This window comes from Saimiri boliviensis, chromosome 7, assembly GCF_048565385.1.
Source record: "Saimiri boliviensis isolate mSaiBol1 chromosome 7, mSaiBol1.pri, whole genome shotgun sequence".
NCBI lineage: Eukaryota > Metazoa > Chordata > Mammalia > Primates > Cebidae > Saimiri > Saimiri boliviensis.
In genome coordinates, this window is record NC_133455.1 from 115,712,767 (window position 1) to 115,735,431 (window position 22,665).

General features: G+C 38.9%; 1 protein-coding gene across 1 annotated transcript in view; it reads right to left on the bottom strand.

The window, feature by feature from the left end:
• Nucleotides 1-6,598, bottom strand: part of ATF7IP (activating transcription factor 7 interacting protein) — a 134,844-nt gene extending 128,246 nt beyond the window's left edge. The window contains exon 1 of the mRNA XM_003934544.3: nucleotides 6,437-6,598. The gene's annotated coding sequence lies outside the window, so the exon portion shown is untranslated. The remainder of the gene's footprint in view (nucleotides 1-6,436) is intronic.
• Nucleotides 6,599-22,665: the final 16,067 nt, after the last annotated feature.

The window sequence follows — 22,665 nt, forward strand, 5'->3', positions numbered from 1 at the left end:
CTCTGTCCCCAGTACATAATGGTTTCCACCATACTAGCAGAATCATCTATAAGTTTAATTTTCTCTGTTTTCAACAAATTAAAATGCCAGGAGAAACCCCTGGTTTACTATGTGGATGGCAGGACAATCTGAGAAAGAACATGGCAAAGTAATGTTTAAATAGTCTTGGGCTCTCTAATAAACCGTAAAGTCAAAAAAGCTAGAATTTTAAAAGAGAAGTTCCACTAAAGGATAGGTAATTTCTAAGTACTCTAGGAAAGTAACAAGGACTGTGCCTTCCTAAAGCTAATGAATGATATTTGGGTAATCTGTTTAAATATTGTTAAAACATCACCTAATTTTTCAATCAATAATATGCCCCACAACTGTTAGAAACTCAAGGGCAGGAACTTTAATTCTCAAACTTCTTTATACATGTGTCTCTCTTGAAAAACTAGGTATGCAGCCAATGCACGAATTTTCCATAGGCCTCAAAACTTAAAAGAAAAAATTATAACAGAAATCCTTCTAAACTAAATCACACACTAATTTCCCTTCTCAAATAGGTTAAATATAACAATATTCTCTATGATTCAGAATCATTAATAAGATCATCAATTAATAATCAACATTCTATAACTACTGATTCACCTCTGGGAATACCAATTCCCAAATTAAATAGTCTCATAACTAAGTTTATAAATTCTTGATTCTATAACCTTTCTTTACTATCATGATGCTGGACTTCATTTCTTGCTCCTACCAAAGTGCATTTCTCAAGTAGCATTTCTTTCTAATTTTTTATTTCTCATCTGTTATAGTCTATAGTATAATAATAAACCAGAACTAGAAAAAGTTCTCAGCTTTCACAAAAAAGTAAAATACCTAAACTGTTATAAGCAGTGTTGCTTGAAAAAGACCCAAAAACAGGGATTTTTCATTAAAAGAGATAAACTGCTTAAGAAAGGCCAATAATATCTTAATATTTCATGTTTCCTAGATTTATTTTCATAAAGCCAACAATATTTTATCATTTGAGTTCCATATTTCCTTGATTTCTTCTTTTCATGCCTCCACTAATTTATAAGTTTAGTTCAATAAAAATGACATTTTGGCAATAAACTGAATCTATTATTTAAAAGATAAAAAGTAGAATTATAGCTGAAATACATCTTATTAATCAAGATAATTTTTTCAATACAACAAGCATAAAAAAGATTTAATGAAGAAATTTATTCTAATTAGGAAAATATCCTTATTAAAAAATACAATAATTTAATGATACCAAGGAAATCAAAATAAAAAATTTTTATCTTTATTATGAGATTAAGCTCCATCCTGGCCAGAAAAGGAATAAGGTATCTTTTCAAATTCCTCCATTAAAAAAAAAAATTGTCTATGTTTAACAAAAAAGGATCTTGATCTCAAATATTGTACAATACTTTACTTTGCAACTTATTTTTCCCATATCTAACTTCATACTGATACTACTTTTATGTCATCATGTCCTAAGGCAGACTGAAAATATAATCTTATATCCTCTCCTGATTCATCACTATTAGAATTATAGCTGCATCAAGAAAACATCTTCCTGAAAAGTCATAAATACCAGAAATTCTCCCAAAGTTCCTAGAAAATAGTACATTTTGGTAGTCTACAGGAAGTGTGTAATACTCGTAAATTAAAAAACAAAAATGTATAAGGTTATAAATTCACCCAATGTAAGTTTAGTGGAATTCCAACAAAAACCATTAGCTGGCTTTTTTTTTCTTACTTAACCAAATGAACCTAAAGTTCATCTGCAAAAACAGTAAAAATTAGCTAAGAAATTTGTAAAATAGAATTGTGAGTGGGTATTGCATTTTATATAGGACATAGCACTACAAACACATATTTAAATTGTGTACAGTCCTACAGCAAATAAAACAACGCAATAACGCTCTAAGAATAAGGCCCATATACAGTCGTCGTTAACCTCTGTTTAAACTTTGTATTTTCTTTTGAGAGGCTCATGAAAGCTATCACTTTTTCCCCAGAAAAATGCACATATGCAGACTCACATAAAACTGTGTGTATCAGGGGATCGGTGGAACCCCTAGAGGCCAATGGATCCCAGGTTAAATATTTCTAGTATATGAATCAGAATTATTTGCTCAAATCTAGCTTATAAATTATGATCAAAATAAGCAACCAAAACAATAAGAAATGGATCAAGTCTACAAAAAATAGGTATCTGGAAAAATGGAAACTAGTAACTTATCTTAATACATAATATGTCAAAATGCAGATATGTCTAAATATATGTAAAAGCATTTTTTAAAAGTTTATTGAACAAGGCTGTACATGGGGCTCACTCCTGTAATCCCAGCACTGTGGGAGGCCGAGACAGGCAGATCACCTGAGGTCAGGAGTTTGAGACCAGCATGGCCAAAAGGGAGAAACCCTGTCTCTACTGAAAACGGCATAGCGGTGCACGCCTGTAATCCCGGCTACTTGGGAGGCTGAGGGAAGAAAATCACTGGAACCCAGGAGGCAGAGGTTGCAGTGAGCTGAGATCACACCACTGCACTCCAGCCTGGGAGACTAAGTTAAGACTCTGCCTCAAAGAATAAAATAAAATATGAACATATAATTCACCTCACAACAGGTAGTATTTTCTAGGCAGACAAGTACTGTAGAAATCACAAAGGAAGGCCAGGTACGGTGGCTCTCTAATCCAGGCACGGTGGCTCACGGTGGATTAGAGAGCCACCGTACCTGGCCTTCCTTTGTGATTTCTCAGCACTTTGGGACACTGAGGCAGGTAGATCACCGGAGGTCAGGAGTTCGAGACCAGGCTGACCAACATGGAGAAACCCCATCTCTACTAAAAATACAAAATTAGCTGGATATGGTGACACATGCCTGTAATCCCAGCTACTCGGGAGACTGAGGCAGGACAATTACTTGAAGCGGGGGGCGGAGGATGCAGTGAGTGGAGATCACGCTATTATACAAGCATGAAACTGCGTCTCAAAAAAAAAAAAAAAAGAAATCACGAAAGAAAAAGGCAGTACAGCAGGCTGGGCATGGTGGCTCATGCCTGTAATCTTAGCACTTTGGGAGGCTGAAGTGGAAAGCTCTCCTGACTCCTGGAGTTCAAGACCAGCCTGGGCAACATAATGAGACTTTGTCTATTTAAAAACGACAACAAAAACAAAATTTAGCAGGGCATGATAGCCTGTAACAGTAGTCTCAGTTACTCCAGGGGTAGGAAAATCACTTGAACCTGGGAGGTCAAGGCTGCAGTGGACAAAGATCACTGCCACTGCACTTTAGCATGTACAGCAGAGCAAGATTCTATCTCCATAAAAAAAAAAAAGGGCAGTACATTTTACAATGTGAAACTTCTTAACATATAAAACCATAAACCATTTAAAAGGTAATTTTAAAATTACCGTGACAAATATTAAAAGCTAAGGAGCCCAAATCCATAAGTAGCTGTTACTAACAAGAAAAACAGTTAACACCATAGAAAAACACACAAAAAGTCAAACAGCTAATGCATAGAAAATGAAAAGATGCTTATATAAAACACTAATTAAACTTCACTAGTTATCAAAAAAAGTTAACGCGCTATTTTTAACCCATCTAATTGATGGTGGTATTTAATACAATTAAAAATGCTTTTTAAAAAGTTATCAATTTTGCAAATTGCTTTAAAAGTCCTTTGAAACAGTAATTTCAAAGAAATATTCTGAGATATAGGTCATGACAGTACAAGAATGTTCACTGTAGCACTATTTTTAATATAATAGAGAAATGAGCAACAAAGAAAACAGGAAACAAAAAAATGAAAGGTTTAATAAGTCACAGAACATTCTTTTTAGACATAACAATAATACGTAACTATTTAAAAACGTGTTTAAAAAGAATATTAATCGTGGGATATTATAATAGAGTATCATGTAACCATTAAAAACACATTTTAGAAAATAATGAAATGGGAAAATACTCGACACTAAATTAAAATTGCAGAAATGAAATTACGGTACCAATGAAAAACTAACTAATAAATAAACATTTATAGATTGCTCAACTATGGAAAGGTGAAGTCACAACTCACCAATACCTTTAGAGTGGTTATTTCTAAGCATTGTAAATTAATTTTCAATATTTTCTAAATGTTCTATAATGAATAAGTTTTTAAAAAATTAAATACATTTATTACATATGCAAATCCTAATTTAAAGAAAAAAACTGTTCTAATTGTTTAATAATTCAAACCTGTCTTTTCCATACAAAATTTTTAATTTACAAAACTGCAAAGATTTTAAATAACTTTAGTAACTTGCATTCATTCCTGGAGTAACCTAGTCTTAAAATTAATATATCTTGGATATGTGTCAAAATTTTGTGGCATCATAACCACCAAACTAAAATTTTAAAATATACTTGTTATCAACAAAGTACTAATGAACAAGTAGTTGGTGTTCAGGAAATTAATGTTACTAAGTTTATATGGTTATATCTGCCTTGTAAGAAACATGACAGCAAAATTATCCTATCAATAAAAATGTTCTTCATATTCAAGAGTGTTTTCAAAAACCTCTTACCACCTTCAATATTAACCTAAGAAGCAATCATCTGTATATTCAAAGGAAAACATACGCTTAAATATATACACCAAAGTATTTCATTTTTCTGGAAATGTAAAATGTACCATTCCCTAAGATCAAAGTTCTTTTGTTAATCTAAGTATTTATGTGTATTTTCAACTCTAAAATGCCTGAAATAGCATGAAGAAGAAAGGGGCTGCTCCCAGAAACATAAAAGGGAGAAAATTACACAACTGCCCTTTAAATATACTTCTGTGTAGAAGACATCAGAGATTCAAGAATTACTTCAGGGCAAATAAAGATTCTGCTAAGAAAAACAGAAGAATATTTCCTAACTCCATTCTATCTCATATGTGATGTCATTTAAAAATCCACCAACCAAAAGTATTACTTTCAATTACATCTAGTTAATATTTACTAATGATATTTGTTTCAGGCAATAATGTCCTTAAATTAACCGAGATTATAAAGCAAGAGGCACTTCTCTTCATTTGACAGGAGACTGATTGAAACTTAAGAGTTATAACCAACCAAGAAACCAGTTGTTGTATATATGAACCACAGAAGTCTATGGAAAGCTCTGGAAAGTTTTTTTGCCTAGGCAGAAAGAATTTGCACAACGGGAGAATCATATCAAATCTTACATAACTTCCCCCAGATGTGTTACATAAGATTTAAATATAGTTGACACTACCATCTTAAAATGAAATAATCAGTAGCATATTTATAATTACCTTCCTTAAAAAACTATTAAAACCAGGAGCACGTTTACCATTAAAAAAACTCAAGTTGTATCTTACACATATAGTATATAGTACAGTGTTTAAAAGAAAAAAAAACAGATTTTTTAAAAAATTCATGGTCCACTTTCCTAAAAGAGGCCTCAGTGTAATGGATGTTCTTTCTAGAACTCTGCATCAGAAGAATTTACCAAATGTTATAGTTACATACCATAGCAAACAAAAAAGCTAAGAAAATTGAGTTGATTAATTTAAAAAGTGATAATAATTACCTAGCTGAAGCAGTAATGAACAAGTCACCTAATGAACTTAAAGCATGTAAAATTCAAAGGCCCAGAGACATACAAACTGATTAAAATTAAAATTTCACTTACTTAGGATGAAATATTTTAAAACAAAATAATCCTCAGATTGAGATTTCATTTTCGATTATACTGTAATTTCTTCTACTATCCCCTCTCCCCCAATATTTCCAAAACTAAAGTTGTTTCTGTTTTGTAAACATTCCACACATACATAACAGAATGGGTAAAAATAGGGTTAAAAATACATTTACGAATATGCAGTTCAAATAAATGCACTTCCCGTGAGAACACCACTAGGTGCTGATCTTTACCACCCTAAATATAAACCTGAATCCAGCAATAGTTTAAAACTGAAATTATAATCCAGAACCACAAATGATAATCATTTTTACAGAAAATTAAGTCCACAGCTTCTCAAAAAATCAAAAAAACAGAGAAGAGCTTGAGGTCAGCCCAGGAGTACAACATTAGAGAAATGTCTTTCTTGAAAAATGTGAGAATTTGAGGCTGACACAAAGAAACCCCTCAAGAACAAGGAAAATTAAATCTAGAACCCAAATGGCGTCCAACAAGAACATTAGATCTTGAAAATGAATATTGCGCTTGCGCAGCCGCCGCCCCACCAGCTGCACAACTGCAGCTAGAGCCCGACCCCGCAAGATCACGTGCTCCTATGCAGCGCCGCCCGCAGCTCCGCAACCGCGCAGGCGCAAACACAACTCCCGCAGCCGCCATAATGCGGTCTTGACTCTTCAGAAATACAATAGTAATTTAAGAAAATGTGGTTTTAACAGCCTCTGGGATTCACATATACCTTTTGGGGCGGAAGCTGAGGGAGGGGGAACCAAGTTCCTTCCTACTGAGCCGTCCGGCGTAGCCGTCCCCGACGTTGCCGCCTCAGCTTTTCGCGCGCTTCTGTCGCCGCGCCGCCGCTGCCACCGCCGCCGCCTCCGCAGATTCAAAAACAAACCCGCTTCTCTCTTGCACGCGCCGGGGCCGTTATGCAAATTAATGTAGGCGGGGCTCCAGGCTCGCGATATGTACCCCGCCCACTGTGCTATCAGCCAATAAGCTCAAGGACTAGGCATTCCCCATGCAAATCTCTGGTTTTTTATTTGAATGAGGGACATTGGCCCCGCCTCCTGCGTGGAAAAGGGAAGGAAGCCTGAGGTGGTGGCGCTGCGTCTCTCGGTTGCAGTGTGAGGTGTGTTTTTTGAGTGGAGCTTCCTCAATCAATAAGTAGCACTTTGTGAGCGCCCTCTATGAGGCTTAAAAAAGAAAGAAGGAAGGAGGTAGGGGAGAGTTAAAGAGCAGAGGGAAAGATTTTCAAAAAACCCAGGAGTTTGTTGATTTATTCATCATTTATGTTTTAAACTCACAAAATGTACTTTGAATTGTATTAATAATGAGGAGTGAAAAAAACATTTTCTTTCAGTTGCTCGGTTAACAGAGAAAACACTTTTTTATCATAACTCTCTCACCAGAGGTTGTATTGATCCAATTCATTCAGTTTTACGCTGGGAGTAAGCCTTTAATGAATTCCACAGAAGTAGTGGACAAGTCGCTGCCTTACTGGTTAAGTGAACTGGGTTCAAGTCCAACTGCTGCAGCTTCCTTGCTAGTTCCTTGGAATAAGTGTGTTACTTAGTTTTCTCACCTGTATGATGGCAATGATGACTATAGTTGAACTAGTTTGGAAGCACTAAATGATGGAATAAATGTACATGTGTTTTGCAAAGCAATAAGAGCCTGAAAAAAAGATGGTAGAGTGTGGTTATTGTTTTTTTATGTAACTTCTCATTATATTAATGTATTGGTTCAGTATTTATTTAGCAATCACTGTGTGGTAGATTGTTAGGTGCCTTTCCTAAAGAAATCTGTTCTCTAGTAGAGAAGACAGAAAAGTGAACAGGAAATTTTTGTAAGTAATAAGAAATTAGAATTGGGTTGTTAATGCTTATTTTTGTAACTGGAACCGTTCAACTTACTTAAAATATAAGGTGGCCTTTAGAAGTACACCTAATCCAGACCTAGAAAATCAGAAAAGCTTTTCTAGAAGAGGCCATCTCTATCATGAGAAATGATTTAACAAATTTCTTGCCTAAAAGTTGGACCTTTTTGGGAGGGAAATGAGGAAGCATTTAAAAGGTTTTAAGTCAGGATATAACACAATTAAATTTGCATTATTTAATCACAAAATGTAAAGTCCTTAGCACAGTACTTAGTATATACTCAATAAATTATAGATACTCAGTTGTAATAAATTATTAATTATAATTGTCATAGTACATAGGTTATAAATAAATGCTCAGTTATAAGTAAATGCTCAGAAAATTATATTGATATTAAATGTCATATTCTATAATAATAAGAGAAATTAGATTGAAATAATAGAGCCCATTATGTTTCTCTTTGTCTCTGTAAGCATATAAAAAACTATCATTTTTATAATAGTCTATTTTTTTTTGTAGACAAAGTCTCAGCCGGGCACAGTGACTACACCTGTAATCCCAACACTTTGGGAAGCCAAGACGGGCGGATCATCTGAGGTAGGGAGTTCGAGACCAGCCTGACCAACATGGAGAAACCCCATCTCCACTAAAAATACAAAATTAGCCAGATGTGGTGGTGGATGCCTGTAATCCCAGCTATTGGGAGGCTGAGGCAGGAGAATAGCTTGAACCTGGGAGGCAGAGGTTGTAGTGAGCTGAGATCAAACCATTGCACTGCAGCCTTGGCAACAGAGTGAAGATCTGTCTCAAAAAAAAAAAAAAATAGTATTTGGCCTCAAGTAATCCGCCCACTTCAGCCTCCCAAAGTGATGAAATTACAGGGGTGAGCCACCACACACAGCCTCTAATAGTTTATTCTTGATCTTCTATGCTAGAAGCAAATAGAAGACTAATTCAGCATAACCACAGATTTATCAATTTTCTTAGATATGCTCATATTGTAGACTTGCCTCCTGAAGATTCCAACTAGATAATTTTATTGGATTTGAATCTCCTTAAATATCCTCAACCACAGTTACAGTCTTTTCAGCCATGCTACCCGATTGTTAACTTAATCAACTATTCATTTGTTCAACAAGTACAATATTTGTAATGTCTCACAAACTATTCTAGGCATTGGAGATGCCCAAAGGAAATAACATTGCTTCTAATGGGGAAAGAGTCATAAATACAGATAAACATTAGGAAATCATTAATATTTTGGAGGTATGTCTTCAGTATAAAAAATTCTAAAATGAGAGAACCTAAATCTTCCTCATGGTATATGGGGAAACTTCACAGAGGAAGTGATACTTGACCTGACTCATGATATAGAACTTAAAGTGGCCGTCAGACTAGGTACAAAAGAAAGAATTCAAGTTAGAAAAAAATGGAAAATACAAAGACAATGAAGAATGAAAAAAGCTTGACTTAGACTTCTAGGTAGGACAATATTCAAAATATTTATCAATCCCTATATCACTGACCAATCAGAGTGGAAGCAGGCTTGAAGACAAATACACGCTACGTTGTCAAATGTTCATCCTTTAGTTATAAGATCCTCAAGAGGTCCAGAGGCTCTCCCACAGGGGACTGAGCCTGATTGAATGGGAGGAAGAGTGATGGGTGGGGCAGCCACTTACCAGTTAGTACAAAAGGATTTCCATATTTTATCTACCATTCTGTTTTTATTGGTATATATGGGCTAAAATGATATAGGCTAAATATTATTTTCCTAGGAAAAAGTGCTGAAGTAAAGCAGGTTCATAGAACCTCTCTCACAAGAAAAAAAAAACTAAAATAAAATAATAAATATAAACCAATACCTTTCAGTTCTAGCAACTGAACAAGGAAAACAGAACTTTTGAAAAACAGCATAAACTCCAAAAAGCAGTCACTGAAGTGGAAAACTGAAGTTTCTAGGTACAAAATAATAAAACAGAAATCTTAATCTAGTGCTTTCAGGCTCTGAAGGCTTACTGCCTGAATTGAAACTTGACTCTACTTCTTGTTTAACATCTTGAAATTCTCTATGCAAATGTTTCCTGGTCCATCAAATGGGGATAAAAATATGCCTCCCAGGCTCAGCTCATGCCTGTAATCCCAGCACTTTGGGAAGCCAAGGCAGGTGGATCACTTGAGCCTAGGAGTTCCAGACCAGCCTGAGCAACGTGGCGAAACCAGAGCCTACAAAAAATAAAAAACTTAGGCTGGGCACAGTGGCTCGTGCCTGTGATCCCAGCACATTGGGAGGCCCAGGTAGGTGGATCACTTGAGGTCAGGTATTCAAAACCAGCCTGGCCAACATGGTGAAACATCATATCTACTAAAAATACAAAAGTTAGCCTGGTGTGGTGGTGCACACCTGTAATTCCGGCTACTTGGGAGGCTGAGGCGGGAGAATTGCTTGAACCCAGGAGGCAGAGGTTTCAGTGAGCCAAGATGGCGGGTCAGGAGGTTGAACCATAGATATATCTTCTGCTCACGGTCTCACAAGGCTGCAATCAAGGTGTTAGTTGGGCTGTGTTTTCATCTGGGGGCTTGATTAAAGAAAAATCTAAGTTCATTCAGTTTGTTGGTAGCTTTTATTTCCTCAGGACTGTATGACTGGGGGACTGAGCCTTTCCCTGCCCCCCACATCCCCCCTGTGTCCCCCCACGCCCCCCACGTGCCCCCCATGCCCCCCAACGTCCCCCATGCCCCCCACGCCCCCACCACGCCCCCCACGCCCCCACCACACCCCCCACCCCCACCACACCCCCCACCACCCCCACCACCACCCCACCACCCCACCACCCCACCTCCCCACCTCCCCACCTTCTGCTGATGGTTGTCTGGAGCCTGCTCTCAGGTCCTAGAGGTCACCCAAAGAACCTACAGGTCGCTTGTGGTAACGTTCCATATAGTCATCTTCAACATAGTTGCTTTCCTCATCAAGCCAGCGAGGAAAAGTTCTCTCCTCAGGGAGGATCCTGCTTCTTTTCAAAGGGCTTTTACCAGATTAAGTCAGGTCCACCCAGGATAATAATATCTTTTGATTAACCCCAAATCAGTTTATTTGGTTCTTTATTACATCTGCAAAATTCTTGGCTAGAAGCAAGTTACAGGTCTTGTCCTCACTCCAACCTGAGCGATAGAGACTCGGTATCATAAATAAATAAATAAATAAATAAATAAATAAATAAATAAGCCCAGTGAGGTGGTGCATGCTTGTGGTCTCAGCTACTTGAGAGGCTGAGGTAGGAGGATCACTTGAGCCAGGAGGTGAAGGTTGCAGTGAGCTAAGATTGCTCCACTGTACTCCAGCCTGGGTGATAGAGTGAGATTGTCTCCAAAATAAAAATGTTACGGCCAGACGCGGTGGCTCATGCCTGTAATCCCAGCACTTTGGGAGGCCGAGGTGGGTGACTCACGAGGTCAGGAGTTGTAGACCAGCCTGACCAACATGGTGAAACCCCGTCTCTACTGAAAATACAAAAGATTAGTTGGGCATGGTGGCAGGTGCCTGTAATAACAGCTACTCAGGAGGCTGAGGCAGAAGAATCACTTGAACCCAGGAGGCAGAAGTCGCAGTGAGCTGATATCATGCCATTGTACTCTAGCCCAAGCAACAGAGTGAGACTCCATCTCAAAATATATATATATATATATATATATATGAACATTTAAGATTATTTTGAAGATGAAATTGTGGTAAAATGCTTGGAGTAATACTGGATATATATAGTGATGGCCCAATAAATATTATCTGAGTAATAGTAACCATAGTACTTGTAGGAATAATACTAATGCATAGTTCAGCTTGAACAGTTTCTATCAGCACTCCCCACACTCCCATTAAGAGAGAAAGTGAATCAACAACAACCTGATAATTTTTTTTAATTGTCCTCCAACTTGAAGAGAAGTTGAATGACGTGTTAAATAGGCAGATTTCAAAAAAAATTAAGAACCTTGAAAATAGGAAGATGACCTCTATGATCATCACCTTCTGGTGTTTACAGTCTCCATAATCCTCTTCCCTTGAGTGAGGACAAGACCTTTAACTTGCTTCTAGCCAAGAATTTTGCAGATGTAATAAAGAACCAAATAAACTGATTTGGGGTTAATCAAAAGAGATACTATCCTTGGTGGACCTGACTTAATCTGGTAAAAGCCCTTTGAAAAGAAGCGGGATCCTCCCTGAGGACAGAGCTTTTCCTTACTAGCTTGATGAGGAAAGCAGCTATGTTGAAGATGACCATATGGAACGTTACTACAACTGACCTGTAGGTTCTTTGGGTGACCTCTAGGACCTGAGAGCAGGCTCCAGACAACCACCAACAGGGGAGGAAAAAAAAAAAAAAGGCTCAGTCCCCCAGTCATACAGTCCTGAGGAAATAAAAGCTACCAACAAACTGAATGAACTTAGATTTTTCTTTAATCAAGCCCCCAGATGAAAATACAGCCCAGCTAACACCTTGATTGCAGCCTTGTGAGACCCTGAGCAGAAGATATACCTATGCCAACCTCCTGACCCACAAATGCTGTGAGATTATAAATGCGTATTGTTATGTTACTTAGTTTGTAGTAATGTGTTCACCAGCAATAAAAAAAACTAATACAGGAAGTAATTAGAGAAGGGAAAGGGCATCATAACCGTCTTCCAGCATGTATAGGCTACCTAAATAGGTGAAATGGTTCCTATTAGAAGATATTGAATTAGCAATTATTGAAAAGGATAGAACTGGTATTGCAGTTTTACCTAGGTAAGAGAAATCTGTGTCCTGGTCCCCACAAAAGAAATTTTAAAATGAGCAGCTGCCTAAGATGGCCAAGGAATGAGAAAAAACGGAGTTCCTACAATGCAAAGCTCTTCAGGGCAGAGCCAGAATACCAGGTGAGACTCTGGACCTTTTTTATTTTTATTTATTTATTTATTTTTAAGAGATGGGGTTTTGCCATGTTGCCCAGGCTAGTCTTGAACTCCCGAGCTCAAATGATCCTCCTGCCTCCCAAACTGCTGGGATTGTAGACATGAGCCACCATGCCGGAGACTCTGGACTTTTGAGTTAGTGTTGGAACTAATTAAGACTTTGAGGTGATTAGGGTGAAATGAATGTATTTTGCATGTGAAGACATAAATTTGGGTGGCCAAGGACAGAATGTTATAGTTTGAATATGTCCCCCAAATTTCATATTCAGTGTTGGAAACTTAATCCCCAGTGCAACAATGTTGACAGGTGAAAACTTCAAGAAGTGATTAGGTCATGAGGGCTGTGCCCTTATAAATGAATTAATGCTGTTATCTTGGGAGTAGTTTGGCTCTTTTAAAAGAAGGCTCCTTTTAAAAAAAAAAAAAAGTTTGACCATTTCTCTCTCAATATGCACATGTGCATATGACCTCTTCTCCTTCTGTCTTCCACCATGGAATGATGCAGCAAGAAGGCTCTTGCCAAATGTGGGCCCTCAACCTTAGACTTCGTGGCCCCCAGATCTGTAAGAAATAAATCTGTTATTTATAAATTACTGCCTCCCAGGTATCCTGTTATAGCAGCACAAAATGGACTAAGACACAGGAATTTCAATTGACTTATTTTGTTGAAGATTTGAGGGAGTTATTATTTCTCACTTTCTTGATTTGGTTAGTGATTAATTTTCCATATATATATAGAGAGAGAGTAATGTTTTCTGTGGCCTCCCCAGGCATGTGGAACTGTGAGTCAATTAAACCTCTTTCTTTTATAAATTACCCAGTCTTGAGCTATTGTTTATAGCAATATGAAAATGAACTAATACAGTAAATTAGTACTGCAGAGAGTGGGGTGCTGCTGTAACGATACCTGACAATGTGGAAGCAATGTTGGAACTGGGTGACAGGCAAAAGTGGAAACTGTTTAGAGGGCTCAGAGGAAGACAGGAAAATGTGGGAAAGTTTGGAATTTCCTAGAGACTTGTGTAATGGCTTTGACCATAGTGATACGGACAATGAAGTCCAGGCTGAGGTGGTCTCAGATGGAGACAAGTAACTTGTTGGCAATTGGAGTAAAGGTGATTCTTCATATGCTTTAGCAAAAAGACTGGTGGCATTTTGCCTCTGCCCTAGAGATCTGTGGAACTTTAACAAAAAGAAAAAAAGAAAAAAAAATAGAGATCTGTGGAACTTTGAGCCTGAGAGAGATGATTGGCCAGGCATGATGGCTTACACCTGTAATCCCAGCACTTTGGGAGGTCAAGGCGGGCAGATCATGAGGTCAGGAGACCGAGACCATCCTGGCTAACACAGTGAAACCCCATCTCTACAAAAAATACAAAAAATTAGCCGAGTGTGGTGGCACATGCCTGTTGTCCTAGCTACTCAGGAGGCTGAGGCTGAAGAACCACTTGAACCTGGGAGGCAGAGGTTGCAGTGAACCAAGATTGTGCCACTGCACTCCAGCCTGGGCGACAGAGCAAGATTCTGTCTTTAAAAAAAAAAAAAAAAAAAAAAAAGAGAGAGAGAGAGAAAGACAATTTAGGTTATCCGGTGGAAGAAATTTCTAAGTGGGAAAGCATTCAAGAGGACACAGAATGGCCGGGCACAGTAGCTTATGCCTGTAATCCCAAAGGCAGGTGAATCACCTGAAGTCAGGAGTTTGAGATCAGCCTGACCAACATGGTGAAACCCTATCTCTATTAAAAATACAAAAATTTGCTGGGCATGGTGGCATGCACCTATAATCCCAGCTACTTGGGAGGCTGACGCAAGAGAATCCCTTGAACTTTTGGAGGCAGAGGTTGCAGTGAGCCGAGATCACACCATTGTACTTCAGCCTGGGCAACAAGAGCGAAACTCCATCTCAAAAAAAGAGAGGAAGCAGAACATAAAAGTTTGGAATATTTATAACCTAAAGATGAGCTAGAAAAGAAAACCCCATTTTCTGGGGAGAAATTCAAGCCAGCAGCAGAAATTTGTGTAAGTAATGAGAAGCCGAATGTTAATCACCAGGACAATGGGGAAAATGTCTCCAGCGTATGTCAGAGACTTTTGAGGCAGCCCCTTCCATCACAGGCCTGGAGGCATAGAAGGGAAAACCTTCTATGGTTTCATGGGCTGGGCCCAGGACCACACTGCTCTATGTAGCCTCAGGACATGGTTTTGTGATCTCCAGCTGCTTCAGCCTCAGTTGTGGCTAAGAGGGGCCAAGTTACAGCTCAGATCATTACTTCAGAGGGTGCAAGCCCCAAATTTTGATGGCTTACATGTGGTTGGTGTTGAGCCTGAGGATTCACAGAAGTCAATAATTGAGGTTTGGGCAGGTGGATCACCTGAGGTCAGGAGCTTGAGGCCAGCCTGGCCAACATGCTGAAAACCCATCTCTCCTAAAAATACAAAAATTAGCCAGGTGTGATGGCAGCAACTGTAATCACAGCTACTTGTGAGGCTGAGGCAAGAGAATCCCTTGAAGCCAGGAAGCAGAGGTTGCATTAAGACAAGATCATGCATTGCGCTCCAGCCTGGGTGACAAGAGCTAAACTCCATCTCAAAAAAAAAAAAAAAAAAAAGTTTGGAAACCTTTGCCTAGATTTCAGAGGATGTATGGCAATATTTGGATGTCCAGGCAGAAGTCTGATGCAGGGGTGGAGCCCTCATGGAGAACCTCTGTTAAGGTAATGCAGAAGGTAAATGTGGGATTGGAGCCCACACACAGAGTCCCCACTGGGCACTGCCTAGTGGAGCTGTGAGAAGAGGACCATCATCCTCCAGACCCCAGAGGATATTGGATGGGCATGATTGTGTTTTGAAATGTGAGGACATGAGATTCGAAAGGGCCAGGGGCAGAATGATATGGTTTGACTATGCCCCCACCCAAATTTCATCTTGAATTGTGGTTTCCATAATCCCCTCATGTTGTGGGAGTAACCTGATGAAAGGTAATTGAATCATGGGGGATTTTACCCTCATGCTGTTCTTGTGATGGTGAGTTCTGATGAGATCTGATGGATTTATAAAAAGCTCCCCCCTCCCTTCGCTCATACTTCTTGCTGTCACCATGTGAAGAAGGACATGTTTGCTTTCCCTTCCACCATGATTGTAAGTTTCCTGAGGCTTCCCTGGCCATGTAGAACTGTGAGTCAATAAAACCTTTTTCCTGTATAAATTACCAATTCTTGGGCAGTTCTTATAGCAGCATGAGAACAGACTAATACAAGAATGGCAGTTACTCCAGGTTTGAGTACCTTCTTCCTCAGTTCCATCTAAGATATTGTCAGAATGGCATTTACTGTTCATATTTTTACCAATATTCTGATCACAACCATCTAACTAATTCCTAAGATTTAGGATCTTCCATCAGCTCAGCTTCTTCTAAGCCCTCACTAGAATTGCCTTTAAAACTCCATTCATGGAAATCTAGGCTCTTTCTAGCCTCTACCCATTAGTTTGAAAGTCACTTCAACATTATTTATTATAACAATTACCCTACTTCTAGTACCAGTTTTCTCTTTTAGTCAGTTTGGGATGCAATAACAGGAGGCCTGAGATTAAGGAATTGATAAAGAACAGAGAGTTATTTCTCACAGTTTTGAAAGCTGGGATGTCTAAGGTCAAGGGGTCCTCATCTATTGAGGGCATTCTGGCTATGTCATCCAATGGTGAAAGCCAGAGCACAAGAGAGTACATGCAGGCAGGGGGAGAGAGAAAGAGAGAGAGAGAGAGAGAGAGAGAGAGAGAGAGAGAGAGACAGAGAGAAAGAGATCGGCCGGGCGCGATGGCTCATGCCTGTAATCCCAGCACTTTGGGAGGCCTAGGGAGGTGGATCATGAGGTCAAGAGATCAAGACCATCCTAGTCAACATGGTGAAACCCCGTCTCTACTAAAAATATAAAAAATTAGCTGGGCATGGTGGCGCGTGCCTGTAATCCCAGCTACTCAGGAGGCTGAGGCAGGAGAATTGCCTGAACCCAGGAGGCAGAGGTTGCGCTGAGCCGAGATCACGCCATTGCACTCCAGCCTGGGTAACAAGAGTGAAACTTGGTCTCAAAAAAAAAAAAAGAAAGAAAGAAAGAGATCAAGCTTATCCTTTTATCAGGAACTCATTCCCTCAATAACCGACCCACTCCTGACATAATAGCATCACACTTTATGAATGCAGAACTCTCATGACCTAATTACCTCTTAAAGTTCCCATGTCGCAACATAATTGGATTGGAAATTAAGTTTCCAGTACATGAACTTTGGAACACATATAAAAATTATAAAACACTACATTCTTGTATTCCTTATTAAATGGAGAGTCAATTATTGATTACAAAACATCATCTGCATGCAATAAAGCACACAGGCAATTATTAAGAGAGTCACATTTTATGTTGTTTTATAGCAAAAAACAAAATGAAAATTTTAAATGAATGTAAGAAATACTACACGGATCTAAATACTGTTTTTAGAAATTGGGGAAATCTCAATATGAGAGTGATTAATAAAATTAAGGTATTTTATAATATTTTCAGAGAGAATAACTTAAAATATGCACCACATTGCAGTGTAAACTCAATATGTAAATGTCTTCTTTTTTTTTTTTTTTTTTTTTTTGAGACGGAGTTTCGCTCTTGTTACCCAGGCTGGAGTGCAGTGGCACAATCTCGGCTCACTGCAGTCTCCACCTCCTGGGTTCAAGCAATTCTTCTGCCTCAGCCTCCTGAGTAGCTGGGACTACAGGCGCGTGCCACCATGCCCAGCTAATTTTTGTATTTTTAGTAGAGACAGGGTTTCACCATGTTGACCAGGATGGTCTTGATCTCTTGACCTCGTGATCCACCCGCCTTGGCCTCCCAAAGTGCTGGGATTGCAGGTTTGAGACACCGCGCCCGGCTGTAAATGTCTTCATTTTTTAAAACTAAATATATCTTTTATTATTTATTTATTTATTTATTTACTTTTTTTTTTTAAGATAGGGTTTTGCCATGTTGGCCAGGCTAGTCTCAAACTCCAGACCTCAAATGATACTCCCACCTTAGCCTCCCAAAATGCTGGGATTACAGGGTGAGCCACCACGGCTGGCCTAAACTAAATATATCTTAACAATGTTTTTGACAACTCTAAGTGTTACAACACAATGAAGTTAATCAAAATGGAAAGTCGTGGGGAAAATAAACTACCTAAGAACTATAATTATTTATAGGAAAGTTGCCTAATTTTGCTATAATTTCACTAGAAACGCTTGATTTTTAACAACATTGCTGAAATGAAGACAAAAATGTTTAATGGAATAAATATACAATATTTTATGACATGTTTCTTGTTATAGCTTGCAAACAATGCTGGCTCATCAATTTGTGTGGAATACCTACACATCTGCAGTGATAAATTCAGTCAACTTTGATATTTTGCTGCCACTCATTATGAATTGAAGTCCTTATTGGTGGGCACAGGATTCTACATTCATTACAGTTCTCAACATTTTACATAGTAATATAGGTATAGTAATAGGTAATATGTTGGTCAAATATGAATTTACAGGATGAAATAAAGTGGATTTGAAGAATCCACTTGAATGCACTTGAAGAAAATATATTTCTTGCATATTTTAATGAGGGGGAAAAAAGATGAAAATTCTACTTAAAATAGAAGAGATTTACAATAACATAAAAAAGAATGCAGTACTTACAGGTTTAACCAAGGAGGCAGAAAACTGCAAAACATTGCTGAAATAAGACAATTAAGACATAAATAAAAATCACTTCATATTCATGGCTTAGAAGACTTAATAGTGTAAAGATTGGCCAGGCATGTTGACTCATGCCTGTAATCCTAGCACTTTGGGAGGCCAAGGTGGGAGGATTGCTTGAGGCCAAGAATTCAAGACTAATCTGGCCAACATAGCAAGACCCTGTCTCTTTAAAAAAAAAAAATTGTAAAGATGACAACAATACCCAAGGTGATCTACAGATTCAAGGCAATCCCAATGGAGTTATCTGCAGAAATAGAAAACCTGACCCTATAGTTTATATGGAATCTCCAGTTACCCTAAATGGTCAAAACAATCTTGAAAAATAAGAAGAAAGTTGGAGGACTCACACTCCCTGATTTCAAAACTTAGAAAGTTACAGAAATTAAAACAATTTAATACTGGCATAAGGATAGACTGATGGAACAGAATATAGAACCCACAAGTAAACCTTTGTATTTATGGTCAATTGATTTTTGGTGGGATTCCAAACATGATTCAGTGGGGAAAGTACAATCTTTTCAACAAATGATATTGGAAAAACTGGATATTCAGACTAGATATTCATATGCAATAGAATGTAGTTGAACTTATACCTTACACAAGATGCAAGAATTAACTAAAAGTGGCCAGATACAGTGGCTCACACCTTAATCCCAGGACTTTGCAAGGCCAAGGCAGCCTAATCACCTGAGATCAGGAGTTCAAGACCAGCCTAGCCAACATGGCAAAACCCCATCTCTACTAAAGATACAAAACTAGCCAGGCACGATCTCAGACACCAGTAGTCCCAGGTACTCAGGAGGCTGAGGCATGAAAGCAATTTGAATTCAGGAGGCAGAGGTTGCAGTAAGCTGAAAGGGCACCACTGCACTCCAGCCTGGGCAACACAGCGAGATTCAGTCTCAAAAAATAAAAACGGCCAGGCATGGTGCCTCACATTTGTAATCTCAGCACTTTGGGAGGCCAAGGTGGGTGGATCATCTGAGGTTAGGAGTTTGAGACCAGCCTGGCCAACATGGTGAAACCCCATCTCTACTACAAATACAAAAATATTAGCCTGACGTGGTAGCAAGTACCTATAATCCCAGCTATTCAGGAGGCTGAGGTAGGAAAATTGCTAGGACCCCGGGCCGGAGGTTGCAGTGAGCAGAGATCACGCCACTGCACTCCATCCTGGGCAACAGAGCAAGACTACATCTCAAACAAAAACAAAACAAAACAAAAATGGCCAGGCATGGTGGCTCATGCACCTGTAATCCTAGCACTTTGGGAGGCTGAGGCAGGCAAATCATAAGGCTAAGAGATTGAGACCATCCTGGCCAACATGGTGAAACCACGTCTCTACTAAAAATACAAAAATTAGCTGGGTGTGGTGCTGCTTGCCTGTAGTCCCAGCTCCTCGGGAGGCTGGGGCAGGAGAATCGCTTTAACCCAGGAGGTAAAGGTTACAGTGAGCTGAGATTACATCACTGTACTCCATCCTGGTGACAGAGTGAAACTCTTTCTCAAAATAAGCAAGCAAACAAACAACAGTAATAGAGATGAAAATATGTCTTCCATGAGCTTATCAAAAGGGTCGATACAGGGCCTGGTATGGTGGCTCATGCCTGTAATCCCAGCAATTTGGGAGGCTGAGGTGGGTGGATGCCCTGAGGTTAGGAGTTTGAGGCCAGCCTGGCCAACATGGTGAAACCATGTCTCTACTAAAAATACAAAAATTAGCTGGGTGTGGTGGTGTGTACCTGTAATCTCAGCTACATGGAAGGCTGATGCAGGAGAATCACTTGAGCTGGGAGGCAGAGTTTGCAGTGAGCTCAGATCCTGCCATTGAACTCCAGCCTGGGTGACAAGAGTGAGACTCTATCTCAAAAAACAAAAAACAAAACAAATCAAAAAAATAGTCAATACAGGTAAGCAAAAAATCAGTAAACTTGAAGATTGACTTATAGAAATTACCCAAACTAAAATACAAAGAGAAAAAAGGAAGGAATGAAAAACAGAACACAATATTTATAAGATGTGAAATAGATCGAGACCATCCTGGTCAACATGGTGAAACCCCGTCTCTACTAAGAATACAAAAATTAGCTGGGCATGGTGGGACATGCCTGTAGTCCCAGCTACTAGGGAGGCTGAGGCAGGAGAATTGCCTGAACCCAGGAGGCGGAGGTTGCAGTGAGCCGAGATCGCGCCATTGCACTCCAGCCTGGGTAACAAGAGCGAAACTCTGTCTCAAAAAAAAAAAAAAAAAAAAAAAGATGTGAAATAATATCAAATGGACTAACATTTGCATAATTAGAATTCCAGAAGGAGAAGAAAGAAACAAGAACGAATATTTTGGTAAATAGTGGCCCAACATTTTCCAAAATTAGTGGCAGACACTAAATTATAGATCCAAGATGCTCAGAAAACACCGGAGAAATACCAAAAACTGGCTACTTAGGCATTATCACATTCAAATAGCTGCAAACCAAAGACAAAAATCTTGAAGCTCACTAGAGAAAAAGACATGTTACCTGTAGAGGTACAAGACTTAGAATTAGAACAAATGTTTCATCAGAAACCATGCAAAAAACGGCCGGGCGCGGTGGCTCAGCCTGTAATCCCAGCACTTTGGGAGGCCGAGGCGGGTGGATCACGAGGTCGAGAGATCGAGACCATCCTGGTCAACACAGTGAAACCCCGTCTCTACTAAAAATACAAAAATTAGCTGGGCATGGTGGCTCGTGCCTGTAATCCCAGCTACTCAGGAGGCTGGGGCAGGAGAATTGCCTGAACCCGGGAGGCGGAGGTTGCGGTGAGCCGAGATCGCGCCATTGCACTCAAGCCTGGGTAACAAGAGCAAAACTCCGTCTCAAAAAAAAAAAAAAAAAAAAAAAAGAAACCATGCAAAAAAGGAGAAAATAGGGTAATATAGTTCAAATGCTGAAAGAAAACATCAACTCAGAATTCTATACCCAGCAAAAGTATCCTTTAAAAATAAAGACAAAATAAACATTTTCTCAAATAAACAGAGTGAATTTATTGCCAGTAGAATTACTCTGCAAGAAATATTTTAAAACAATTCCTCAGGGAGAGAAATTATGTAGGTCAGAAACTTGGACCCATACAAAGAAATGAAGAGTATCAGAAATGAAATAAATGCAAGTAAAATATTTTATTTTCTCTGAAAGATAACTTAGTATATAGGAAAATATTATTCTACCATTGTGTGAGGACAGTTATTTCAGGGGAACACATTAAGACCAGCAAATTCTATGAGGATAAGTGTATCACCACACTTTGTTATAAAATGAATTCCTTAGTTGGAAGCAATATTCTTTGGGATGTTATGATTTAGGCATTCTATAAATCCACAGATTGTGGTAATTTTGGCAGAAACATTGCAGGCAGGGAATGCAGGTACACTTCCAAAGTAATCGTTTATTCCAATGAGGAAAAAGTTTAGCCTTTGAATGAGGTGATCTAATGTAATCAACCTACTACCAGAATTGGCTTATCCTCCCTGGAATGGTGCTAAGTCAGGGGTTCATTATCCATGTCTGCTCTTGGTAGCTCGGGAATATTGCTGTGGTTTTGGTCAGTGGAAATCCATGTTTCCAAATCCATGAATATCCTCCATCCCTGCCCATATGACTACTTTGTGCAAAAGCCCATTGGGCAAAGACAGGAATGCCTGGGGAAAGATACTGTCTGACATCTATAAACCTTATTATCTTATCATCTTTTCTACCTTATTATAAAGATCCTCTTTTGCTAAGGTTGCTTTTTGGTGACATTCACAAGGGACAGATACCTCCTACTCTGTGCTCATTTGGAGAAGTCTGTCTAATCATGTACCTCTATCCCAGACTATCATGACACCAGTATTACAACTCTGTCTTTTTCATGTCCCAGACAATCCAGCCAAATGTCAACAAATAACCATGAATCAATATATATTCATACTTCTTGCCAACTCTTTACTGAGGGTACAGTGGACAACTAAATGTACCACTTGATATTCTGCTTCTGAGAGGATTTTCTTTCACCAATATTCTTCAGATCCACTCCAGGTTAGACTAATCCATCCCAATTTCAGGAGATGCTGATATATAATGCAGAACCAAGCCCATTTTTTTTTCTTCCTTAGCCATGGTGACTCCTATGGTGTGAGTTCAAGGAGGAGGCAATGTAGCAGGAGTGAGGGCTAGAGTAATACAACTTACTTCTTCCTATAGGAGTTTCTTCAGACTGGTCTAGATTAATGATAGAATGCTACTGGACACACTTAATTTTATGGTTTGGTAAGTCATGTAACATTTAATTCATAATGACCAGCTTAGGTCACAGAGTAACTTGGTGGCCCATGGTCAATTTATCAG